Below are 15,165 nucleotides of genomic sequence, written 5' to 3'. Positions count from 1 at the left end.
CTCGTCGTACCAGCTGTTCTTTTGCACTTTCCGAAAACCAATGGTTTCGGTTGCAGCAGTACGTAAGGAGTTTGAAATGCCTCCTAACAGTTCCCTTATACCGAGTTGTTGACGAGTGCTCTCAGAGAGCAGGAGTGCAAGCCGAGTAGAAAATCGTTCGGCTGTCTGTTGTGATTGCAGCTTCTCGACGTCGAACCTTCCTTGTGTTTGGTGGCGCGCGTTTTTTGCTGCACAGAGGCGGGTGCGAATCTTAGCTGCAACAAGATAGTGGTCCGAGTCGATGTTAGGATGTTTCGTCGTGGAGGCTGAATTTACCGACCGTAGTGCCAAATATACCTTCTTTGTCCACCCTGGCGTTAAAGTCGCCAAGCACGATTTTGACATCGTGGCGGGGGCAGCTCTCATAAGCGCGCTCCAAGCGCTCATAGAAGGCATCTTTGGTCACATCGTCCTTCTCTTCCATCGGGGCGTGGGCGCAAATCAGCGATATGTTGAAGAACCTCGCTTTGATGCGGATTGTGGCTAGACGTTCATTCACCGCAGTGAATGATAGTACTCGGCGACGGAGTCTCTCTCCCACCACGAATCCTACACCAAACTTGCGCTCATTTATATGGCCACTGTAGTAAATGCCACAAGGACCTACTCGCCTCTGTCCTTGTCCCGTCCATCGCATTCCTTGGACGGCGGTGATGTCAGCCTTTATTTTTACAAGGACATCAAACAGCTGGGCAGCGGCACCTTCCCAATTAAGGGACCGGACATTCCAGGTGCATGCGCTCAATTCGTAGTCCTTATTTCGTTTGCCATGGTCGTCATTAAAAGGGGGTCTCTCATCCGAGGCTGTTGTTGGTTTTTCGTTGGAGTGTTTTTTTACGTGGCGGGTCGCAAACGCAGCGCACCACCCTATGCAGGGGATGTTTCGCAGGTTGACTCCGCTTTAGGAAGTCTAATTAGTCCTTTCTGAGCTCCTCATTTCTTGGCTTTTGCATCTTTTCTGGGCATCGACCTTAAAATTAGGTCATTCCAGTGTTAGTGCCAGGCCTTGGTTCAAGACCAAGCTTAGCTCCTGTCCTTGTACTGGGATTTTTCCCCCCTACAACTAAGAATATAGACAACAGATGGAAGGCGTTGACTTATTCGACACCGCATTACGATATGTGGATTGAAATAGTACTGGCCCTTGCTTATAAATGTATCCGATGCAGCAATGGTAAATGCATGAAAACTAAAAGCTTTGTCTGCAAAATATAATAATTCCAAGGTTATGAGTCAATTTGACTTCCTTGTGGAAATTGCAGAGGCTTTAAAAACTCAAGCCATTCCACGACGATCTGGTGGAGTGCATAACAATATCAGTAAACGTTCAGACGGCTTCATTTCATAACAAAATTGGGCAGATGTGCTCGCTGCTACCAATGTGAAGAACAAACTCAGTTTGGTTGCAGAAAATGTGATGTAATACTTCCCTCAAAACAATGCTGTTTTGACCTCCATAATGGGTTACCACAACATGAAGGGAAAATAAAAAATATTCAATAAACTTATTAAAAAAAATCTTTGGTTAGTTTTAATATGAATTAGCATTCAAGCGATTAAAAAAACTATGTGTTTAAACAAAATTGAAATTTCTATTTCACTTTTTTTCAGCATATATTACACAGAGTATATTCAGCTCCAGGATCTTAGCGGGTTAAAAACATTTTTTTGAAGTGAAACTTCTTATGCGAGTTCGGAAAAGGTTGCGTTAAACGTTTAAGGCTTACACATTTACGCTAGCTTGTAGGCGAAGCTGTTCGAGCAGCAAAGGAAGCGGTGACAATCGGCGATCGTTTGTTAGTTTCTCTCGGCACAGCTCAGACAATGTTCTGACGCTTTGTCGTCGTGTCAGTTCTTCGACACATTGACTCTTTGACAAAGCGTGAGTTTCGGCCATACGAAAGATACGTGAGTTATATGTACATACATGTACAGTAGGGTGGCTCTTATATAGCAATTTTTACAATTTTTAATAATTTTTCGTGGGCTACCCTTCAGTTTAGTTCCATTCTATGAAAAAAAGAGCTCTATGGAATTTGGTGTCAATCGGATAAGGGTAAGGTGTGCCCTTAGGCCCTTAAAAATCCAAAATGAACCGAAAATCACATGAAAATCAAATTATTTGTTTTTTTGTTCCAAAAAATGTTTATTGAGTAAGTAACTAGCAAGAATTCTTACTGTTAAATTATATTAAATCATATATAATTTGTATTCATAAAGATTATTAAGTAATAAATATTAAATAATTAATTATTTTTTATAATTTATTAATTATTATCCATATTATATTTAGCTTATACATATAATTCTATAAAACTTTTTCTTCAATTCATTTCAGTTTATTAGAAAAAATAATGGTAAGAAAATATTTATAAAATAATAACATACAAATTTGAAATAAAGAAAGGTTAATAATTTACAAAAGAAAATGTCATGATGAATTAAAAATCCTTATTCATCGATAAAGTTTGTTTTCTGCTATCTGGAAACTTTTGACGGTACTCATTTACAACCTGAAGCACATACTGCTTCTGTTCCTCATTTTTGGTAAATAAATTATTGTAATCCTCCATTAGTTTCACGCCTCTTTCCGCCGGATCGTTTACAACTTTCAGTTTCTTAACTAGATTTAGAGCATTAATGAAATCTTCATTTTTTTGCCACTGCGAAAGATCTATGTTAAGGAACTCGTCACTTAAATCGAATCTAGTGAAAAATTTCCTTGTTTTATTAGAAACAAATTGTTCGATTCTATTGTTCATTATTTCTGGGATTTGATTTATTTGCACATTAATATTTTTGGTATTTTTTTCTGATATATCTGTTCACGATATAGTGCACTGACCATTTTTCTTTTTGATTCAGAAGACAAATTAGAGTCAAAGAACGCGAAGGCGATGGGTTCAGGAGATAGATACCACAAATGATTTTTAATTTTTTGTAAAGCCACACGGGAGATGTCACTATCAATATTCTGATATTTATAAAGTGCTGAAAGAACACTGAAATCTAAATATGGGGCTTTGGCTGCAGAAGGAGCACAAAACCACGCTTCGACATATACACGGATTAGGAAAATGCAAATATCACAAGTAGCATTTTCTTCATGCGGTGATAATTTAAATTCATCGCGAAACATGAATATTTTCAAGCAATAAATAGCCTTTGCCATCCACCTTGCTTGATGGATAGCCCCTGGTACTCGGAAGATCACTCCACGAGGCGGTGTTGTGCCAAGAAAAATAGCAGTCAATTCTAAAAATTCTCTATAATCCTCTCCGGGATGTTGTTCTTGCAAAGCGTTTTGTACAAAATCAAGAATTCGAGATACATCGACCGGATCCAAATTTTCCTTGACCTTTTCATGCTCGATTCCGGTTTTAAAATTATTAACGTTAATTCCAGACCAAGCAGTTTGGAACTTTTTTAATATTGGTACAGTTGGGCCTGTAGTTTTCCCCATCTTTTCATCATAAATTGCTTTTAAAATTATCTCGTACATGTGATGCCGACAGGGTAAATACAAGAGATCTTTTTCCAGAAAGTTTTCAATCAAAACACATGCACCTTTAAAAGCGCCTGTATTTGACGCTGTTGTGTCAAAAACTAATGCTTTTACGTAATCCTGAAGGCCCCATTCCGCAAGAGTTTCACAAACAGCTGTTGCTTGTTCTTTTCCATTCCCCGATTGCAATACAGGTACACCAAGAAGTTGATCAGTACCACAATTTGAAAGAATTACAGAAAGTCAGTCTACTGTCTCTTTACCCGTTAATGCTGGAAGTAGTTTACCATCCCAATGCAAGGTAGCAGCGTGCAATTTCCTATCCTTGAAAATATTTTTGATTTCAGCAGCTTTTTGTTCGCGAAGATTTTCTCGAAAATTGTGAATAGAGCACCGTTGATAGCGAAATTTTCAACATTATAACCAAGCGCTTCGATGGCAGCTACCAGAATATGAACAGCATTCCTGTCACTGATCTTGCACTGCAGCAGCAAGCTTAGGAGTGATTATTGTTCGACGCCCCCTTTTCCTTTTTGCTTGTGGTTATAAATCTGTTGAGACTCGCGGAACTTCCTCCAAATCACAGAAATCGAAATCTTCACTACTGCTTGAACTAGACGCCATGAGCATAGCAGGTTGAGCTGGAAATCCATAAATATTTATATACACAATCGATACTTACTTAGTTGTTGCATTTCATAATCGCTTCGCTTTTTCCTCTTCATCTCTTGCATTTTTCGTTCAGAAACTCGTGCTTCTTTCGCAATTAGCTGGTAATCAATTCCATACATAAGCCCTGGCCGTCCTCTCAACCGCTGATTGATTAAGAACTGTTTATCTTCTTCAATGCTAATGATACTCAAAGCATTGGCGTGTGCTATATCAAAAAGGTCCTCAAGTTTTTCAAGGAAATCTGTTTCTTTTTTCTTATGAACCTCCGACAATCTTCCAGCATGTTTTTGAAGTTGCCTCCATTGTTGATACAGACCTTCCAACTTTGGTATACAATTCCTTAACTCTTGCGTCGGAATTCGTGCTTTTTCCCAATATATCATCGCTTCCCGCACAGCTAGTGAGGCACTTCCCGTTACGGTTAACTTACACACTCATTCGAGTAATGCCCATGAAGATAAATTTTCTCTCGTAATCTAGGAGTTGACATTGTGCTACCTTATGTGTTCACTTCGAATGTTATAGGAGACTGATATTTTCATCCACTCAATTCACAATACACGAAGCACACCCAAAATTTAAAAAAACGCACAATAACCGTCAATATTTACTGTAAATAGTTATTTTCATCCACTCAATTCACAATACTCCTTAGTAATTCACAATAAACTGCGTTTTCGTTCTGATTTTGGTGAAAACATTCTGAAATTACGCTATGCATTTGACAGTTAACACATGACGAAAACCATTTTTGAGGGCCAAGGGGCACACTTTAAACTTATCGGATTAACTTCAAATTTCGCTCATCTAATTTTTTTATAAAAAGCAACTAAATTGAGGGGTAGCACAAGAAAAAAATTGTACTTGAAAAATAAGAGCCACCCTAATGTACATATATATATATATATAAATAATAATTTACAAACATACTTATCATATACTTACACATAATTACTTAAACATAAACATACATATATGTATATGCACAGCTAGACGAAAACCAATAACTTGTAAACAAATGAGATGTTAAAATGTAATACAAAACAATGCAACAACAAACAATGAAGACATTCGTTTGTCAACAACATGTGCAGCAACAATGCTGTGATAAAATAACATTCATCGGCGATCAGGACAACCGCCAAATCACCTGACAAATGTCTGTAGCTAATGCTGTTGTTGTCATAGCAGTAATGATCAAACCAAAGAGCGACCGTTAAATGGTGCGATTAAGCAAACAACAAATTGTAAGGATAGCGGATATAAAATATTTGTTTACTCACTACTATAAATAGGCTAAGCAGTTAGAAATAATATTAATTGAAGTTTCGGATGTTAATGAATAAAGACATATTATTCTGACTCGCAGTTCGTAGACTTATTTTTCTTTAACTGGCGCAGTCGGTTACTGCTATAGCCAAAAGTGTTTAAAATGTATACCGCAGAAACAACACAGACAGTGAACATTTATTAAATTAAAAGAAAACAAGTAAGGAAGGGCTAAGTTCGGGTGTCACCGAACATTTTATACTCTCGCATGATAAAGTGATAATCGAGATTTCATAATACGTCATTTACATATTTTTCAAATACCGTATTTTTGTAAAGTTTTATTCCGCTATCATCATTGGTTCCTAATGTATATACTCGTATTATACAGAAAAGGCATCAGATGGAATTCAAAATAGCGTTATATTGGAAGAAGGCGTGGTTGTGAACCGATTTCACCCATATTTCGTACATGTCATCAGGGTGTTAAGAAAATGTTATATACCAAATTTCATTGAAATCGGTATAGTATTCCTGAGATATGGTTTTTGGTCAATAAGTGGGCGAGGCCACAACCATTTTCAATTTTTAAAAAAAGCCTGGGAGCAGATTCCTTCTGCATTTTCTTCCGTAAAATTTAGTGTTTCTGACGTTTTTTGTTAGTCGGTTAACGCACTTTTAGTGATTTTCAACATAACCTTTGTATGGGAGGTGGGCGTGGTTATTATCCGATTTCTTCCATTTTTGAACTGTATATGGAAATGTCTGAAGAAAACGACTCTGAAGAGTTTGGTTGACATAGCTATAGTAGTTTCCGAGATATGTAATAAAAACTTAGTAGGGGGCGGGGCCACGCCCACTTTTCCAAAACAATTGCGTCCAAATATGCCCCTCCCTAATGCGATCCTTTGTGCTAAATTCCACTTTAATATCTTTATTTATGGCTTAGTTATGACACTTTATAGGTTTTCGGTTTCCGCCATTTTGTGGGCGTGGCAGTGGGCCGATTTTGCCCATCTTCGAACATAACCTTCTTATAGAGCCAAGGCATACGTGTACCAAGTTTCATCATGATATCTCAATTTTTACTCAAGTTACAGCTTGCACGGACGGACGGACGGACAGACGGACGGACGGACAGACAGACATCCGGATTTCGACTATACTCGTCGCCCTGATCACTTTGGTATATATAACCCTATATCTGACTCTTTTAGTTTTAGGACTTACAAACAACCGTTATGTGAACAGAACTATAATACTCTCGTTAGCAACATTGTTGCGAAAGTATAAATATAAGAAACTGTGCGAGTACAAAAACTTTGAAGAAATTAAATTCACATTATAAAGTTTATAAAACTAGTGAATCAACCGAAATACTTTTTACCACGGTGAACCTTAAACAAAGTGAAGGCAAAAAGTTTTTGAGCAAGTACTTATATTGCTCTTGAAAGTATTGTGACCTCTGAATGTCGTGACTTCTTGGTTTTTGAATCAAATAAAAAAGTAATAAAAAAGAACAAAAAATAAAAAAATAAAAAAACTTTAAAATCTACAAAAACTATTCGAATTTTTTTCAACGTAGTACAAAAATAAATAATTTAACAAAGGCTGATGAAAATTTGCCAGATAACGCTACCATGGCTCAATGCCTTAGTGCGATCACAAGGCTTTTGGCCCAATCAGCGGCGCAGCAATCAACATCCTTAAGAAATAAAATTGAAAGGGATTTAAAATATTTACCCCCTTTCAATGGTGAATCGAAAATGCTACCTGCGTTTATTAACTCAGTTGATCGAGTTATGTTTGAAGAATTAACTTTTCAAATTGAGTTCGACTTGAAAATACAAGGAGATGCCAAAAATTATTTGCAACTGGACAGACCAGCAGACTGAGATACTTGCAAGAAGAAGTTGAAGCAGCACTTCAAATCATCAAAAGACCAGACGTAGTTAACTAGGGATATAACGTTACTTAGAGTAAGTTCTATTTTAAATTTAAGCAAAAAAGTGAAAGCCATTATAAATGATATAACTGAATTTTGTGCATTTGATGATAATGGTGTAACGATGAGTGAGATTTTTTCCGGAATGTTAATACAAAGGATTAAACAGTTAGCTTCTGGAACATTTGCATACGCCATTAGAAATATAATTAGTTTAGCCAGTGCTGAAGCTACCATTCATGAATTCATAGGATGGATGAAGGAAATTTAAATACTTTTTTTTAATAAAAAATAATTCAAAAAACTATTCAAGCAATAAATTTAAAAATCAATTTAACAGCGAACCAATCTATCAACAAAATAATACCAGTCGTTTTAGGGATCAAACTAGTAACAGTAGACCTTCTAGCCAAAATGTAGTTACTAATAATAACCTTCGTAGGGGTAATAGCGGAAATTTTACCAATCAAGTTTCATTTTCTAATCAATTAAATAGTCAAAGGCCAAATCCTGGTAGTTCCAATAGACGTAATAATAATAGCTATAATAATATACAGCAAACCAGGCAATCAGTTATTCCAATGGAAGTAGATACAGTAAGTCATACTGAAGAAGAAAGAAACGATACAGAAGAAATTTTTTTTGAAATTAGCCTCTGATTTTACAAAAATATATATAAAAATTACTTTATTTAATAAACAATGGATAGCACTAGTAGACACAGGATCAACTTTAAGCATACTTAAGGAAAGCAGTTTTAATAAATTTGATTTACCTACAATTAATGAAAAAGAAAAAAATATGTTAAATACAATTAATGGCGTGGTCAGTAATCCTAGTAAAAAGGTAATTACACCATGTCCAAATGAGTTAAGTGCTCCACAAAATGCTAGAATGAAATGGATAATGTTGCAATTTAATAAACCATTTGATTAATTACTAGGTATGGATTGGATAGTAAAGAATGTAAAAAGTATAGATGTAGAAAATTTCGAAATTAAATTAGGTAATAATATACGTCTTCCTTTTTTATCAAAAATAATGCAAAACTATGAAAAAGTTATGGAAATTTGTGAAGACCAAACTATATATTTAAGTCACTTGAATAACCAAAAAAACAAGTAATTAAAAAACTTTTGAAAAAATTTAGTAAATTAATATATAGAGAAGGTGATAGTTTAACAAATACAAGTTCAATTGTTCATGAAATAAGGACTATTAGTAATCAACAAATTAACTCAAGAGTTTATAGATTACCACCAAAACACGAAGAGGAAGTTAGAAAACAAATTAATGATACGGAAAAACAAGGGATCATAAGGAAGAGCAGAAGCAAGTACAGCTCTCCTATTATAGTTGTACCAAAAAAGAAAGATAAGTCTGGTATTCAACAGTATAGAATTGTAGTGGATTATAGGATGCTAAATCAACTTACTATTGATGATAAGTATCCTTTGCCTAACATCGACAGTATTTTAGATAAATTAGGTAAAGCGCAATACTTCAGCAGCTTGGATTTAGCAAAGGGTTACCACCAGATATTAATGGCAGAAAAGGATATTGAGAAAACAGCATTTGTAGCACCATCTGGATTGTATGAGTATGTTAGAATGCCATTTGGACTCAAAAACGCCCCTGTGACGTTTCAGAGATTAATTAATGAAGTTCTGAGAGAATATATTAATAAAATGGATGACATCCTTATATTTTCCACCTCTCTAGAAGAGCATGAAATATCCGTACAGAAAATTTTTTCCAAATTACAAGAGCATAATTTAAAAATCCAACCCGAAAAGTGTAGTTTTCTTCAAAAAGAAACTCCTTTTTTAGGTCATATTTTAACGGCAAATGGAATAAAACCAAATCCAAACAAAATCGAAATAATACAAAACTTACAGATTCCAAAAACTGAAAAGCAATTAAAAGGATTTCTAGGTATAACGGGTTATTACCGTAAATTTATTAAGGATTATTCAAACATTGCGTATCCAATGATAAGGTATTTGAAAAAGGATTATAAAATTAATATAAATGATCCACAATATATAGCAAGTTTTGAGAATCTTAAAGCATTAATATCTTCTCATCCTATTCTAAAATATCCTGAATATGACAAGGAATTTGTTATAACAACTGATGCTAGTGATTATGCGATTGGGGCAGTTTGATCCCAACAAGGACATCCGGTGTGTTACATATCCAGGACCCTTAATAATCATGAACAAAATTATAGTACAACGGATAAGGAATTCCTTGCAATTATTTATGCTGTTACTTACCTCAGGCTATATAGATATATATGGAAAAAAATTGTTACAGACCATTGTCCTATAAAATATCTTAATAATAAATATAAAGGCAAAGAATGTTCCCCTCGTCATCAACGATGGCTTTTAAAGCTACAAGAATTTAATTACGAAATTGAGTATTTAAATGGCAAGGAAAATAAGGTGGCAGACTTTCTAAGTCGTTTAGAAAATTATCCAAAACTAAACGAAAGTAATTCTAATGAATCGAATTTCGAAATGTCAGAAACTATTCATTCAGCAGCAGAAAAGCTTTTAGAGCATATTATTAAAAAAGAGGAAATAGTAAATAAATACAAAATTCAAATAATATTAACATTTAGTCCTTCATTTGAAGTAAAAGTAGTGCATAAAAGAAAAATAATTCAAATAAATCCACTTAAAAATGAAACAATCATTAGAAATATTTTGAAGAATAATATTAAAATGGGTAGAATAGGAATTTTTTCTGAAGTATCAGATAAAGATTATCATAAAACACAACAAATATTAATTTCTATGTTTTCAAATGATAATAAAATCAATTTTGTTAAATGTACCCAAAGAGTAACTGAAATAGAAAATGAAAAAATACTTCACAAACAAATAGCCTTATACCATAACAATGAGTCTATGCACAGTGGTATCAATGAGACATATCATACGTTAAAAAACCAAATTTATTTTCCAAAATTAAAAGAACAAATACAACTTATTATTAATAATTGCGAAAAATGTCAACAAATTAAATATTCAAGAAACCCGATTAGACCTCTATTTAATTTTACTGAAACGGCAACGAAAAAAAAAATCAAATTATCCATACAGATATATTCCATTTTAAAAAGTTATCGTTTGTTACGTTTATCGATAAGCTTACAAAATTCGCTTCAGCTTACACTATTACTGATCGAAATTGGCGCTCAAAGAAAGCGATTATAGTAGAACAATTCGCGAAATTTGGTAAAACCAGTAAAGTTATAATGGACAATGAGTTTAGGGCTGAACAACTTATTGAGTATTTTAAAAAGGAAGGTATTGAGGTCCATTTAACGAAGCCTAACAGCCATACCGGTAACGCGGACATTGAGAGGCTGCACTCAACCCTGTTAGAAAAGCTAACGGGAATTGATGACCCAAGTCTCTCAACCGAAATGCGGATGCAGCTAGCCATGGGTAATTACAATGACCGATTCCATTCCACTATAAAATATTCCCCAAGAATGGCTCAAAATAATATTGATCCAAAAATCTTGCATGATAATATAAATAAAGTAAAACAAAGAGTAATAAATAAAAGAAATAAAGCCAGAGAAGACTATAAAGAAGGTAGAGAAATAGGTCCAATTAAAAATTATAAAAGAGTGCGGCACAAAGACCAACCTTACTTTAGAATAAACCCACTAAGCAACGTCCATTTATCTAATATAAAAAGGCCTTCAAAACATGCAAAAAATGAAAGTCGAGATAATAATGACTCTATTGTTATAGCATAATAGCACTAGCAGGAGACATGGATTACGATTGGGAGTTAAAAAATAAATAAACAAAAATTTTCGTACTCATACATATATGTACATAATTGAAAAAAAAATACATTTTTAATATGAAAAACTTACATATCTTTTACCTTCCATTCACTTACACCAATATCATTTAAATATTAGATAAGTTAAGCTATTTACATATGGATATAATTTTCAAATTGTTCTTTATTTTAAGCTTAATCGAAAATAAAAATACATGAATTAATACGTAATCAAAATAGTTAGTAAACTTAGCTTAAAAAATATATATAAATAAATAAAAAGAATATGGGGTAGTTCTTTAAGCAGCCCTGGGGGAGTTATATGTACATACATGTACATATATACATATATAAATAATAATTTACAAACATACTTATCATATACTTACACATAATTACTTAAATATAAACATACATATACATATGTACATGCACATCTAGACGAAAACCAATAACTTGTAAACAAATGAGATGTTAAAATGTAATACAAAATAATGCAACAACAAACAATGAAGACATTCGTTTGTCAACAACATGTGCAGCAACAATGCTGTGATAAAATAACATTCATCGGCGATCAGGACAACCGCCAAATCACCTGACAAATGTCTTTAGCTAATGTTGTTGTTGTCATAGCTGTAATGATCAAACCAAAGAGCGACCGTTAAATAGTCCGATTAAGCAAACAACAAATTGTAAGGATAGCGGATATAAAATATTTGTTTACTCACTACTATAAATAGGCTAAGCAGTTAGAAATAATATTAATTGAAGTTTCGGATGTTAATGAATAAAGACATATTATTCTGACTCGCAGTTCGTAGACTTATTTTTCTTTAACTCGTGCGACACTTGTTATTATGAAAGTATGTACATACATATGTATGCCTGTGGCTCGCATTTGCTTTCGCAAACATACAGACAAATGTGCCAAAGAAATAATATAAGGTTGTCAAAAAAGTCTTGCGGTATTTTCGCTAGTTGGCGCTGAAAGCACGTAGTTCTAGTTTTATTCGTCGCATCGGGTCGTGCTATACCTTTCTGGAAAGCTCATTTCATGCGCTAACACGTGTTTGAATGATTGTCGTGTCTTTTAAGTCGTTCGTGAGTTATAGCGTCGCAAACATGGAGCAAAATAAAGAGAAAATACGGCATATTTTAAGTACTACTACGATAAAGGCAAAAATGCATCTCAAGCCGCCAATAAAATTTGTGCAGTTTATGGACCCGATACAGTTTTCATTTCCACCGCACAACTGATGATTTCAACGTTTTCGTTCTGGTGTAGAGGTGGTCGAAGATGCGCCACGCGCCCGGAAGGCCTGTCGTCGAAAATTGCGATAAAATCGCTGAATTGGTCGAAAGAGACCGGCATAGTAGCAGCCGTAGCATCGGTCAAGAGTTGGAGCCTTCTGAAATAACTTCAATAAAGCTGAATAGAACAAGTAAGGAAGGGCTAAGTTCGGGTGTCACCGAACATTTTATACTCTCGCATGGTAAAGTGATAATCGAGATTTCATTATCCGTCATTTACATATTTTTCAAATACCGTATTTGTGTAAAGTTTTATTCCGCTATCATCATTGGTTCCTAATGTTTATACTCGTATTATACAGAGAAGGCATCAGATGGAATTCAAAATAGCTTTATATTAGAAGAAGGCGTGGTTGGAACCGATTTCACCCATATTTCGTACATGTCATCAGGAGTGTTAAGAAAACATTATATGACCGAATTTCATTGAAATCGGTCTAGTAGTTCCTGGAGATATGGTTCTTGGTCCATAAGTGGGCGGCGCCACGCCCATTTTCTTTAATTTTTAAAAAAGCCTGGATGCAGCTTCCTTCTGCCACTTCTTCCGTAAAATTTAGTGTTTCTGACGTTTTTTGTTAGTCGGTTAACGCACTTTTAGTGATTTTCAACATAACCTTTGTATGGGAGGTGGGAGTGGTTATTATCCGATTTCCTCCATTTTTAAACTGTATATGGAAATACCTGAGGAAAACGACTCTATAGAGTTTGGTTGACGTAGCTATAGCAGTTTCCGAGATATGTACAAAAAACTTAGTAGGGGGCGGGGCCACGCCCACTTTTCCAAAAAAATTACGTCTAAATATGCCCCTCCTAATGCGATCCTTTGTGAAAAATTTCATTTTAATATCTTTACTTATGGCTTAGTTATGACACTTTATAGGTTTTCGGGTTTCGCCATTTTGTGGGCGGGGCAGTAGGCCGATTTTGCCCATCTTCGAACATAACCTTCTTATGGAGCCAAGAATACGTGTACCAAGAAGTTTCATCATGATATCTCAATTTTTACTCAAGTACAGCTTGCACGGATTGATTGTCGTTTAAATAAAGAGAAAATACGGCATATTTTACAGCACTTCTACGATAAAGGCAAAAATGCATCTCAAGCTGCCAATAAAATTTGTGCAGTTTATGGACCGGATCCAGTTTCCATTTCCACCGCACAACGATAGTTTCAACGTTTACGTTCTGGTCTAGATGTGGTCGAAGATGAGCTACGCTTCGGAAGCCCTGTCGTCGAAAATTGCGATAAAATCGCTGAATTGGTCGAAAGTGACCGGCATAGTAGCAGCCGTAGCATCGATCAAGAACCGGGCTTGAGTCATCAAAAATTCATTTCAATTTCAATAAAAAAAGGTGCGTGGAGTCCCTACGCGCGGATGAAGTTATACTTCTTAGTGATATTCCAAGAAATGCATATCATTTCGCAGAAATGAAAGAAAAAGGAAAGAAAAAGCAGTATAACTTCAATAATGCACAAGCATACAAACATACATATGCGCAGCAGCAGCAAGGAAAGAGTTAACAATCGGCGATCCATTGTATATTTCGTACTGCATAACCAAACCATAATTAGGATAACGCAATTCAAGTGTCAATGGTGGTCGAGGTGGTAAGTGCTTGGAAAGTGACGACGAGCACGTTGGAGGTGCGTAGTTCGAAGCCCAACAGAATTGATTTTTTAATTGAATATGTCACCAACCAAATTTTGAAACATTGTTCTACAAAAACAACAATAGCATAAGCATGGCAACATTGTGTTGTTGGTAGAAAAGCCGAGCTGTGCCGAAAGAAACGAACAAACGATCGCCGATTGTCACCGCTTCGCTTGCTGCTCGAACATCTTCGCAGACAAAGTTGCGTAGATTCATATTGAGCAAGGTTGTGCAACCTGAATCTATCGCAACCGTTGCGTAGATTCATATTGAGCAAGGTTGTGCAACCTGAATCTATCGCAACCTTTTCCGAACTCGTATAAGATGTATAACTTCAAAAAAAATTCAATAAAAATACCACAAGACTTTTTTGACAACCCATATATTTCTTACTAATAGAAATTATATTTATCACAACAGTATATACCTTTGTATGTATGTACATCTTCTATCATATTAATCTTATGTCTCTGCGCATGCTCATATGAATGTACATATGTATACGCATGTGCGCTTTCAGAAATTCAAATCATGATTTTATCACTTATCAATATATTACATGCGCGAGTTAATACTTTAACCTTTAACTACAACCTTATCTTTCAGTAAACATTAAAGAAAAATCATCAAAACAACTTTATCTTAGAACAATAGAAGCGCACTATCAGTACAACAAACAATAACAACCCAAATAGTTATTTACTAGTAAACAACTAGCATCTCAATCAGATGGAATTCAAAATAGCTTTATATTAGAAGAAGGCGTGGTTGTGAACCGATTTCACCCATGTCATCAGGGTGTTAAGAAATCATTATATACCGAATTTCATTGAAATCGGTCTAGTAGTTCCTAAGATATGGTTCTTGGTCCATAAGTGGGCGGCGCCACGCCCACTTTCAATTTTTATAAAAAGCCTGGATGCAGCTTCCTTCTGCCACTTCTTCCGTAAAATTTA

Source organism: Bactrocera tryoni, chromosome 3 (genome assembly GCF_016617805.1).
Source record: "Bactrocera tryoni isolate S06 chromosome 3, CSIRO_BtryS06_freeze2, whole genome shotgun sequence".
NCBI classification, from domain to species: Eukaryota; Metazoa; Arthropoda; class Insecta; order Diptera; family Tephritidae; genus Bactrocera; species Bactrocera tryoni.
The sequence above is the reverse complement of the archived record's forward strand: the minus strand, read 5'-3'. Positions refer to the sequence as shown.